Source organism: Triturus cristatus, chromosome 1_1, assembly GCF_964204655.1.
Source record: "Triturus cristatus chromosome 1_1, aTriCri1.1, whole genome shotgun sequence".
NCBI lineage: Eukaryota > Metazoa > Chordata > Amphibia > Caudata > Salamandridae > Triturus > Triturus cristatus.
This window is the reverse complement of record NC_140579.1, coordinates 426,475,721-426,488,239: the sequence shown is the minus strand read 5'-3', so window position 1 is coordinate 426,488,239 and position 12,519 is coordinate 426,475,721. Positions and strand designations below refer to the sequence as shown.

At 44.3% G+C, this 12,519-nt stretch overlaps 1 pseudogene; it reads left to right on the top strand.

Moving 5' to 3' along the window:
- The window catches only part of LOC146870373 (putative E3 ubiquitin-protein ligase MARCHF10), a 422,534-nt pseudogene that overhangs the window by 114,433 nt on the left and 295,582 nt on the right, over positions 1-12,519 (top strand).

Here is a 12,519-nt window from a genome sequence, read left to right as displayed (position 1 = left end):
ATTCTGTCAGGCTTTTCGAATGTGCTCCTCTGTAGGGCTTCAACTTCTTCAACAGCCGTGTCTGGGCTGTAGCAGGGCTTCGACTCCACATACGCCGCTGTCAGACTGCCTTGCATCCACTGGGGCATACATGGCACGCACGTGCAGTTTGGTGTACCGTTGCAAACTGTCAGGGAGAGCAGTCTAGTTTTTTGGGGGGAATTATTCCCTATTCATCGCCAGATGTCGTTTCCTCTCTAGCCTGGGAGCTGCAAATTAATATGCTGCACACGGAGCTCTGTAACAGACATCTTTATTCCTCGGCATACGATCACACACTACATTCTGATTACATCATAACTGTTAATAACCACACCATAACACCTTCCAGCTTGAGTCCTCCCATGATTGCAAGGGTCCTAGCGCATTTATTCTCAGGACAGTGCACCCGGCATCAGAAACCCTGCATCCCAGTCCCGAACATGGATGCGGGTACTAGAGCAGTCTGTCTGCACAGATTGGCCTTCAGGCAATAAATGTATTAGAAAGCGAGCTTTACAGGAAGGCTGGTACAATTAGACTGAGAGTTTTCAACATTAATCACTCCGAACTCTGTAGTAATCCAATAAGCATGCCACAGGCATTCCTGTGCCCGGTGCTCCTTGAGCAATGTTTGTAAAATTAACATGCCCCAGGCAGAGAACTTGTTGAAGCGCGTCTATTCCAACTGTATCTCATACTCATTGCGCATTGTAATAAACATTTTAAAACAAGTATTCACAGTAAAACATTAAAGAGGCAAACCAACCTGCCTGAGATGCGACCAACAAAGCATTCGTTGAAGGGAAAATAGGGTGTACTAGAGGTGGCGTGATAGGGGGGGGGGTGTTCTACAATCAACATTGTAAAAACACTTTCTAACTGACTTGATGGAGAAGGCACCTCTCTTCATACAATAAGGACTGGGACGAGGAGGTCGGGTTTGGGGATAATTGATGATCAGCCAGCAAAGCAAAGAACGTTTGTTATAAAAAGAGGGACAATTTATAGTCTGATACCACACAGTTTTACCCCCATTCTTTTATGGAATTCTGGAAATTCAAATAAGCCAGAAAAGACAGTTTGAGCACCCACCCTATTCTGACTCCAGCTACATTATTTTCCATTCATGTCAGACTGCTGTTCTATGTTCAAAATCTGTCTTACTTTTTTGTGAATTTCAGTCTGTCACTGCCAATGTTTTACCTCTGCCACCTGCTTTCATAGTGCAAATAATGCTGCACGTTATAAATCTCTGGAGAACTTTGCAAGTCGAACATAACAGCCTAAACCTGTTTGTATTTTCATACAGCCATGTGTGACCCTGTGACCCTTGGCTTAATTTACATTTGGAAATCCCTGACTCTGAAGTAGATCAGAGTGGTGGGAAAATGTCTTGCGGGCGTACCAGGCCCCCGGATTTTTAGGTCGAGCATTTGAGACCTCTAGTATATACTTTAGTGTATACTTATATGTGTATGTACTTTGTGGGCTCTGGAGATCAACCCTAGGACTTGTCTGCTTCCGCTTAGGGACTTTTTTTTCTGTTCAACTGCCTCTATTAAACTGTCTTGATAGAAAACAACCAGTAGAGGTTAGTAAAATACCAGAATTGCTTTCTGCTTGCTCAACTGCCTCTATTTAACTGTCTTGATAGAAAATGACCAGTAGAGGTCAGTAAAATACCAGGATTGCTTTCTGCTTTGGGACTTTATTTTTTTTTTAATTTTCAGGCAACTGCCTCTATTTAACTTTCTTGATAGAAAACGACCAGCAGAGGTCAGTAAAATACCAGAATCACTTTTGCATTCTCTAGATTCCAGTCCATAGAAATTGTTTTCCACGAGCACCAGTAGACAATAATATTTTTTCAAATATTGTATTTTCAGTGATATGACCACCGAAGGCCCTGATTTCATATTAAAAACAAAGCTTTGGACTAGACCATTTCCCACTGAAAGGCAATGTCCATGTGTTCCCATATCAGGCATGTCACGCAGTTTGGTGCTTACTTTCCCTCCATGTTAAAGAACAGTAGATGTTTCAGCACCCAGACTAATGTGCTGCATAGCAAAATACATATAAGGTCCCAAAGGCGAGACCGATTGCATTGCACATGCTTGTTTTTATTACTCTTTACCAATTCATTTCACACAATCCTGACCTACGCAAGATCTAGCAACTCTGTCTAAAATGAGGCATGCACTAATGACCTGAAAAACATTTCATGTAATTTTTTTCCCCAATTAACATAATACAAAATAAAACACACCTCATCTACAATAAACAAGGTTCAAAGAAAGCCACCCATTGCACACGTGAAGTATACATTATATGTAACATGACATTTTTAGCTTTAATACGTAAAGCTAGTGATACACACAGTAAAGAAAACTGTCGTTTCCAAATAGTTCTACAAGGATTTCAGAAATATGATACGTAGAAAGGGCTTGTATATATCTGCATACACAAAGGAACGGAGTCAAAAATGAATGAGGATTGATACAGCCTTATTGGCACACGCAAAACTTAAGAATCCAGTATTCAATTGTTGTACTTGGCCTTGAATGTTATAATGGCTTTATTCCAAATGGCCTTGTTCTAATTAGCTAACACGTGTTTCGTTGTAATCATGACTTCATCAGGGTTCGATATCTATGCAGATGTGTGGTTACGGTCCTCCGGATGTTACCTGATGCCAACGTCATAAGTTTTCACGCACAACCGGGTGTGATATCCCAATAAGATTATTCTCCACATAGTGAAACGTAATCACGCTTGATCCTAACATAGTGTTAGAATGTGGTATTTAATCATAGCCAACGCCCCGGCTACGGTCAGTGTCGGCAATGAGTAAACCAACACCTGAAGGTATATGACCTTGCATGGGTTGGTCAGAAAACGACTGGGCTTTAGTTTGGGTCGGTCATTCGATGGTCTATGGGCCCTGCCCATATTTTTACGGTGAATTAGTCATGGTCGTTTCGATGAAGGATGGGTTTAGATTTGCTGATGTTAGAAATTCACAAAGTTACAATTTTTCTGGCACACTCCATAAAAAACTTGTAAAATGTTTAGTGCTCTTTTGCTTTCGAGGTGGGTTTCCGGTACACAGATACAACTACATATATTCACACATACAAAATGGATTTCCAAACCCACGAGGAATTTCTACATGTACATTTTTATGTAGTGCACAGTTGCAAATGGGAAAATACTATCATATATATGCAATGGCACTTTGTTTCCATCCAGGGATAACATTTTCCCCTTGGAGAGACCCTATCCCTTATATGCCCATCAATTCAATTAGTGTTTCCTTCCCTTTTCCCTCTACCTTTGGCAGGAGTAAATCTGCGACTCTTTTCAGCATGGGAATGGGTTGAAGTAAAGTTTAGTAATGCCTTAAAACTCTCGAGTTTGTGTATGTTCCCAAACTTCCCAGGGAAACACTGACCTGGAACAACAACTTCCCATCCCTTCAGGCGGATTTACTCACTCACAATATTAATAATTGTATGATCATGGGGTAACATTGCACGTATTTAAATGAAAGATTTATGCATGCAAGGTCTCTCTTTGTGAATACCTTGCCCTCGTATTGTGGGAGTAAGTTGAGCTTACACCTGCAAATGGGTTTGCGAATCGTGTCCCTTTGAGGCCCTTCTACAGGTGACGATCATTGTACCAGAAAAGACAAGTTAGAATCTTGTGCCAAAGTGAAGAGCTTATTTTGATAAGATAAGGCTTTAAACAATGGGGTACAGTGAGAACGGCCTTTTGATGGAGGTCTGGCTCGTACAATTGGTTTTTGGTGCAGATTCTGCTCAGTAATGCAGTGTACTCTATGAATCCAATGTGGGACTCAGATTGGGAGGAGATATCTTTGGGCTTCTGTTTTGGCAATTATGCGATGAAAGCGTCTTAGAATGCGCTTTTACTTATTCATCCTAATAATTCTTCTGACGGCAAAATAACTGAAGGGAACTCGTTTACACATGATGATTCGTTGTTTATAACGCCCACTGAATAAGATCCACAGTAGCTACACTGCTCAGCTTATTCGGCTGTAAATATTTAGCACGCTAGCCCAGACCAAGTGATCTATCTCCAGTCCCAGGATTTTGGTGTTTACCTGCATCTGGAATTGCATCATAGGAACAATACAAATTATCACTTTAAATTCTCCACAGGAGTTCTGTATGCTTGACCTTTTGTTTTTTTATCTAAGTCTACCCGTTCAGTACCTCAAAATCGATCTCAGGCAGGAATCAGGATTTCCTGGATGCAGTGTGTTTGAGAATTGGTTTCACAATCTAACTAAGACTCTCATTATGGGGTTTGGCTGATTTTGGAGGCACAGATACAGGAGGGATACAGGCATGCCGGTATTTGAGCTGTTGGCTCGCATTCCCGCACCAATATCCACCAATTTCAAGTCCTCTCCCTAGAATGGTGAATAACCTCACATACCAGAGATGCTGGGTCCATTACCATATATATTACCATGAATTTGTCTGTTATAGTTTGTTCAAGTTTTTAAAAAGTTTTAAAAAATTGTTTTAACTTGTATAAAAATAATGTTTTTACTTTATATTTTGCATTTGTTGACATCAGTAGAGGTCTGAATCAAATACAACTATTGATTGGTAGATGGGGGGCGCTAGGTGTCGCACATCCATGGTGGCCGCACACCTGTGAGGCTCGGGAAGCCTGACGACTTTATCCGTTAATTTATCCTCAATTTCTACCATTACCGCAGCTGCGCCACTACCTGCCAGCTTGTTGTGGCCTCCGAAACAACTGAGGAAAAAATCGCAGCTCCCCTGGCTCGGGAGACCTTTCTTCTCACCTGCCTGAGTGCCGCCGCACTGCGGGGGCAGTGCACCGGAGGGGCTGAGCGGCTGCAGACACCACTCGAGCCCCGAGGATTCCACGTGGTGAGAGGCCCCGTCTGCATTGGGCTCGCTCCCTGGTTGCTCCGGTGCGTCATCTTCGGATCCTTGCTGTTCCCCACTGCTCCTGCGTGAATCTAGGTGGCAGCTGCGCCTTGCGAGTACACACCGCTACATAAGAGGAGCCTTGCCTGGAACCTGTTGATCTGGTGAGAGCGCGCCATTTTTTTACCCCACGCTGGCTGTATCCTGCACTGTCGCCCGCGGTGCTTGGGCACTCCCTGCTGTGCCCTTCGAAGACTCCGGTTGGGCGGACGTGCTTCCCTCACCCCGGTCCCCATTGTAACTGACTGCCGAGGTGACTGTAAATAGTGGGGGTGGTGCGCCGGGGGTTCGGGATCGGCTGACATCGGCATTTGCGGTCCCAGTCTCCCACGCGTACAGGGCGCGCTACGCACTTACCACTGCCAGAAAGGATTCCTCTACACTACAACCATACCGGCAGGAGGAATTGTTGGGTGAGTGATTCTATTGGAGCAGCTGGAGCGGAGGAGCGCGGGGGGTCGTCTGTGGCCTGGAAGCTAAGCTTGACATGGTGGGGGCATGACATTACCCTTTCCCCCCACAGACTGTTGCTTCAATACTGTGGTACCACCCACACAAGTCCAGCCATTTGCTATATGGTGGTGAAAGCCTTCTTAGCCCCCATTGTTAGCTGGACTCTGATCTCCTGGCGAAGAAACATATGCGCCATAATCATCGCCTAGGGAACATTACAGAGAGTTTAGCGCCGTTGCTGACGAAATGGTTGGTTGCGACCTTGCTGTGTAGATGTAGTCAATTTGATGCACCTGCTGCCTGGAGTACACCCCGCACATCCTTGACGTCAGGTTCTGCAAACTGTTCACTTGCGGGCCTGAGAGAGGCCCACAGCACTGCGACTAGTACCAGTCCCAGTAAAGGTGCGCAAAGCCACGGTGTCACCTCTAGCCTCCGGTGCTTGTGTCCAACACCCGCATGGAAAGCGCATACTACTAGCCTGGATTGCTGCACCCCCGAATGGGCAGGCTGAATTCTGGGACCACCTTTCTGCACACAATTCTGCAGCAGTTACGCCAACTGAGAGAGTTGGAAATAAATACACGACAATGGGAAAGCCAGACGGGAGACATCCCCGGCTCACTTTTGAAACAAAAAAGTCTACTATCAGATCCACCTCTACAGCTCCTGATCTGGCCGGAGCGGACCAGGCCCGGCCTCCTCCTCGCCATCCCCTGACGACGACATGAAGACTCTACTCTTGGCAGTTCAGCATTGCCTCACCGACCTTCCAGGGAAAATGGACACAATGAACAATCGCGTTGATTTCCTAGTTCAAAAAGTTGATAACCATGATGGGCAACTGAAAGAAGCAGAGCGTCGCATCTCTGAAAACGAAGATTTTACTGCGCAGATGCAACAAGAGATATCACAAATGGATAAACTCCTCAAGGTCATTGCGGCAAAAACAAAGACATTGAGGCGAGAAGTCGCCGCAACAATATTCGCATTATTGGATTTCCCGAAAAGCACCAATATGGGGCGCATGGAGGACTATGTTGAGCGGCTCCTAACAAGTTCCTTTGGTGCTGCATCTTTTTCGCCGCAACTTGTGCTTGAGCGACCACACCGCTCCCTCGGTCCTCGGCCGACGCCAGGCGAAACTCCTAGACCCATCATAGCCGTCTCTTGAATTATCGGGACCGGGATGCAGCACTGAAGAATGCCCGAGAACAGAAACCACTGCAATTTGAGGTGTTACTTTCAGCATCTATCCTGATTTTACTGTGGCGGTTCAGGAGGCGCGCTGGAAATTCCTTCCTGTCAAGCAGAAGCTGCGCAAAGCTCAAATAGAATATGCCCTCATGTATCCCGCACGCCTTTGGATTTCGAGTCATGGCAAACACATATTCTGTACAACTCCGCAGCAAGTTGAAGACTTTCTGAAAGCCAACCAGCGACGCTCACCGAGACACGATAATGCCTCCCGCTCCCCTACACCGCCTCCATAACGACCCCAGGAATCCATGGTTCTTTTCTGAGAAGGCTTGGGGTTGCCGTCTCACTCTCATAAGGATTAATGGAGTGGTGCCTTATGATGCTGCAAGACATAACATTAACCTTAGTCATGAAGGGGCCCATGCCACTCCTCAGAAGGGACTCCCTGTACCTGAGATGGTCACAGACAATTGAGTGCCCGGCTGGTCTTTGAACATTAATAATGGCTGTACACGTGAATTTTGATGTTCCCTTTTATTCCACAGGTAGATCTATACCCTATGTCGCCAGGCACCCTTCCCCCCCCCCCCACTGCGTTCCCCCACCTGTCACTTTGTGGCACTTGGGGACAATATAGCAGGTAGAGGTTCGGGCCCGGGAAGGTTTATGACCCACTGGCGCCCTCCCCCATTATGGGAGATCCCCCGAAATGTTTGATTTCTAGACTGCTTATAGTTTTTCTTTTAATACTGTTCCACCGGGCCCCTTTGGTCCTACGGGAAGATTCTCACGGTTCAACGGGATTGGGTGGGCGACTGAATGCCGGCACGTTTGGGGTGATGTTGTGGGTGGAGGTGGTAGGGGAGTTTATTAGCTATTTTGTAACTGGCACTGTTGGGCTACTGTTGGAGAAAGGCTCTGAGATGGAAATGTTAAACTTTTGTAATATGTTTACTTTACAGAAACTAGATATAGCATCAATACCTATAGACACAGCCACACAGACTACATACATAGCGCTACCCAGCTGAATGGCACAACGTGAATGTAATGGCAACTCACAATGAACAACTATGCATTAAAATGCTGACATGGAACGTCAGGGGACTACGCGACCCCCCGTAAATGGATAGCAATGCCACCACATATGGATAGCAACGCTGCAAGAAACACATACCGATCCCCGCCGCCCTAGCTGTTTTGGTAGCAAATGGGCATCGGCCCGTGTGCAGTTTTCATACTCGAAATATTCCCGCGGTACGCTCATATTAGTTAAAAAGAACACACACTTTATTCAAGGGGGCACGTACAGCGATCCCACTGGTCGGTACTGCTTACTCTGGGGTACGTTGGGCACACAGTCACCTTAGCTTGTTGCTATGGTCCCAACACAGATGATCCACACTTCTTCAACACACTCTGGGGACAAATAATAAAGGTCGGGTCTTCGCATGTTATCTGGGGCGGAGATTTCAACACAGCCCTGCGTCCCGCTGTGGATCGCTCAAATCCCCTACCGCACCACTACACTAACACACAAGACACTCTATCTGGTCTATTCTTTGAGCATGGACTGGTGGACACTTGGAGATATGTACACCCTTATGACAAAGAAGGCACCTTCTACACAGCTGGTCACATGACATGGTCAAGACTGGATTATTGGATATGCTCCCACGGGGTAGCCCCGTGGATTCTCTCGGTTGAGCATCTGGCCCGCACATACTCAGACCATGCACCGGTGTGCCTGGAGTTGGCCCCCCCAACCTAATCGCTACCCCACGTTGTTGGAGACTAGTACCGGAGGCATTTCTGGGTAGTGTTTTTCAAACCGAAATAGGAGACAAAATTACTGACTTCTTTGCTAGGAAGAAGGGTACGGTCACTCATGTGGGAACCATATGGGAAGCGTTCAAAGCCACTAATCGTGGCTCCTGTATGGCTAAAAGCTTTGGGGTACTCAAAGACATCCGTAGAAACCTGCATCGCCTAGAAATTGAGATAAAGCAACTTGAGAGCGTTATTGAGAGTGGGGCGCAGAAGGCCACATTATGGGACAAAATTACAGACTACACTAACACTGCAGATCGAGAAGTCAAATTTAGGGGGAAATATTTCATTGCTCACCGCTATGGTGAGGGTGGGCGCCCCGGCCGAGGACTGGCAAACTATATTAGACAGCCTTGCTTCTCCAGTTATGTTATGGACGTGGTGGACCATAATGGGGTGAGACACAGTCTTGATATTTTAAACACTTTTACCACATTCTATACAGACCTGTATAGCACTCGCCGCACCGCCTCACCCGACTTCTCCCCCTACCTCCAGGATACAGCTTTGGGCTGGCTGGGCGACCATCACCGGGAATTTCTGTTGGCACCGTTCGAAGATGACGAATTCCGCGAAGCCATCATGCAAATGCAATCCGGTAAGGCACCAGGGTCGGATGGCCTTCCCATAGGGTTTTACAAAATCTATATTGATCAACTCATACCGGTGCTAAGAGAAGTATTCCTCGAGGCTCATAAAGTGCAGATCCTGCCGGCTACTATGAGAGAGTCACTGATCACATCGTTGCTTAAACCGGGTAAATCCGCTGATCAATGCGTATCCTATAGGCCCCTCTCTCTCATAAACACGGATGCAAAAATCCTCGCAAAACTCATAGCAAATCGCCTTACCTTACTGATGGAAAATCTGGTTCTACCAGACCAAGCGGGCTTTATTGCGGGAAGGGCGACCTCCCACAACCTCCGAACATTGTTCTTGATACTTCAGGCCGTTGACTCGCACTTACCCCTGGCAGCAGTATTCCTCGATGCCACAAAGGCCTTCGACTCGGTCGAATGGGACTACCTTTTTACTTTTTTGCAATGTATGGGTTTCACAGCGAGCTTTGTGGCCTGGATCCGACTCCTATACAGCTCCCCGACTGCAAGTCGATTTCCCTCTCGTGGGGCACTCAACAGGGGTGTCTGGTGTCACCCTTCCTTTTCACCCTTGCCATGGAGCCCCTGGCCGCTAAGATCAGGCAGCACCATCATGATAAAGGTCTTCAATGCCTCCTCCGACATGTCCTCATCTCCCTGTATGCTGATGACATCACCCTATATGTTAAAGAACCACAACACAATCTGAACGCATTGCTCTGTGAATTTGTTAAATTTGGGGGGCACTCTGGCATACACATTAACTGGACCAAATCCCAAATCTTCCCTCTCACCCCTGCAGCCACGCAGTTCACCTATCGCATGGTGATCCGGGGATGTGAAATATTTGGGAATACGGGTCACTGCGAACCGTGAGGAGTTGATGAGACTCAATTATGGCTGCGCGATGGAACATGTCTCGGGGTGCATCAACAGATGGATCGCGCTTCCCCTGACCATGGCGGGTCGAATCTCCCTTATTAAAATGGTCATACTTCCTAAATTCTTGTTTCTATTCTGTTGGGGTACACTAAGCAGATACCGGCTTCACACCGTAAATTTGTGTCTTTCAGTTTGGTCCTTGCCAAACGTCGTGTGGCCTGTCGCTGTGGGGAGGGGGGGGCGCGCCCCAAAATTCAAGGACTGTCTTGGTGATATGATACGATGGCAAGACCAAACCAGTATATACGCTGAACTCATTCCCCTTCCCTCGCGCCCGAGAGACATTTGGGGACCACTCAAGTCATATTTACTCGCTCACCCAACGCATATCCAACAACCATCGTCCAGTGCGCGCTCTCCCACAAATGCATGATCCACCCTGCACTTTGCACCTTTTTTTTTATCCTTCCACAACCCCCTTCGTGCTCCATTTGCTAATCTGTGCTTCCAAGAGAGACACTTAAGCCTCCTCTAACTATTCTCTGATGGTCCATAACCAAGATGCCGATAAGGATGTATGTGAGTCCCAATGTAAAGCATGTGTTTCGGTTGTTTTAAGTCAAATGCCATTCTCGCTGCCGATCTCTAAGTGTTCTGCCAGTGTTGTATGTACAATGGAAATGCTAACTGGTTAATATGTATTGACAATAAAAATGAAAAAATAAAGTAAAAAAAAAAGAAAAAAGAAATTATTGATTGGTAGATTTCCACGGTTTTTGAGAGTAAACAGCAGACATTTACCTCCTGCTTTGTGCAGATCGAAAGTCTGTCAAAGGGCCAGTGAAGGCAAAAGGGGCTTAATGTTCAGGGTGGTTTTCTTCCTGTCTGTGTGGGGTAGCATTCTCTGATCCTCCCATGTTGCTACAGAGAACTGCTGTTCCAGCTGCCTGCAGCCCCTTCCCCTCCAGCATCAAAAGAAGGTCCTTATGCCCAAAATATCTGGGTCTGGAATTTGCGGACCTGATAATTCTGGGCTCAGACCAACTGTAATTGCAGGTAATGAAATTCTACCCCGAGTTAACGCTCCAGATGTAATTGCGCCACTCAAAATGAGGGCCTGAATGTAAAGAGATCAAGAACTTTCCAGGTTCAGATGATGAGCTGTAGAGATGATAACACATTTTCTCTTTGAATAGCCATCTGTTGGCCTTATCCCACTTTCCCTGACTTTTAGTAATTCCTTAAATAACACCCTAATTTCCTGCTGTGTACATAAAAATAGGTTGAAATAATTTTTTGTTATTCGATAGTGTACAGTTTTCCAATTGGCTAATTCTTCCCCGAACCAACACTGCTTTTTAAAATCTTTTGCTTCATTGCCAGCAATTAGGATTTTGTTTATTACTTTGAATATATATTTTTTATGTTATTGTAAAAATCAATGTAAGAGGATTCTGTCTCGGACTAGTGGTGCTAATACCACATCAGCTAAGCAGAATCAACAACCATCGATGGACTATTCAGCTGCTTTTGGCTCAGATCTCTGTCGCAATCCAGTCCATAATTTGTTTCCCACTATGCCACCTCCAGACAATAACCAGCCATATGCAAATCAGCTTTGATCCTGCTTCACCAGAAACAGTCAATCTGGAACTGTAGGCCAGGTTCCCTCTGAATAGGAACACATGGGTATTCCACCAAAATATTGAACAAACAATATTGTGATACAAGGATATTGTCTCAAAAACATCAGCAACTCGAAAATATATTGGGACAGAATATAGAAGGTAAGAATATTGGGGTTTTTTCAGGTACATAGTATAATTTTTAAGTGGTATATTGAAATTTTCTTTTCTTTTACATAGTGGTATAAACTTTCATGTTTTAATTACATTAATATATATTAGTTATTGTATTATAAGCAATTAGTACTACACAATTTGTTTCTTGTTTTATTTTAGTATTAATTTTAATGTAATATATTTGTTTTAACATTTACGTAGTAATTTTCCATTTAGTAGAGTGTTGGGTTTGTTGGGGATTACGTTAGGAAGTTATTTAAGATATAAATTATTGCTTTTATTTGTAAATAATTTTTATGTTAATTAAATTAATAGATAATTATGTAAATTATTTAATTGAATAATTGTTAGTTTAATTTTTTGATCTTGAATTGCTAATTGGTTGATCAGTTTAACAATTTAAAATGTTTTATATTTAGAATTGTTTTAATGTAATTGTTTTATGTAATTAATTTAATGTTAATTCATTTTAAATTTTTAAAAGAAATTTTAATTGTTGGTGGAAGTAAAACGAGGAAACTGTAGTACTGTAAAAAATGTTTATTTGTTATATTTTGTAATATAACATTTGCATTTTCTTATGTAATTTTATTTATCTTTAATATATATTTATTTAAAATATTTTTGTTTTGTTATATTTGAATGTTTTTTAAATGTTTAGGAGTGGGAATAGTAAATACAACCCCTTCTAGTGCTGTTCAGAGTGGAGTGGTAATTTCATTTTGTTAAAATATT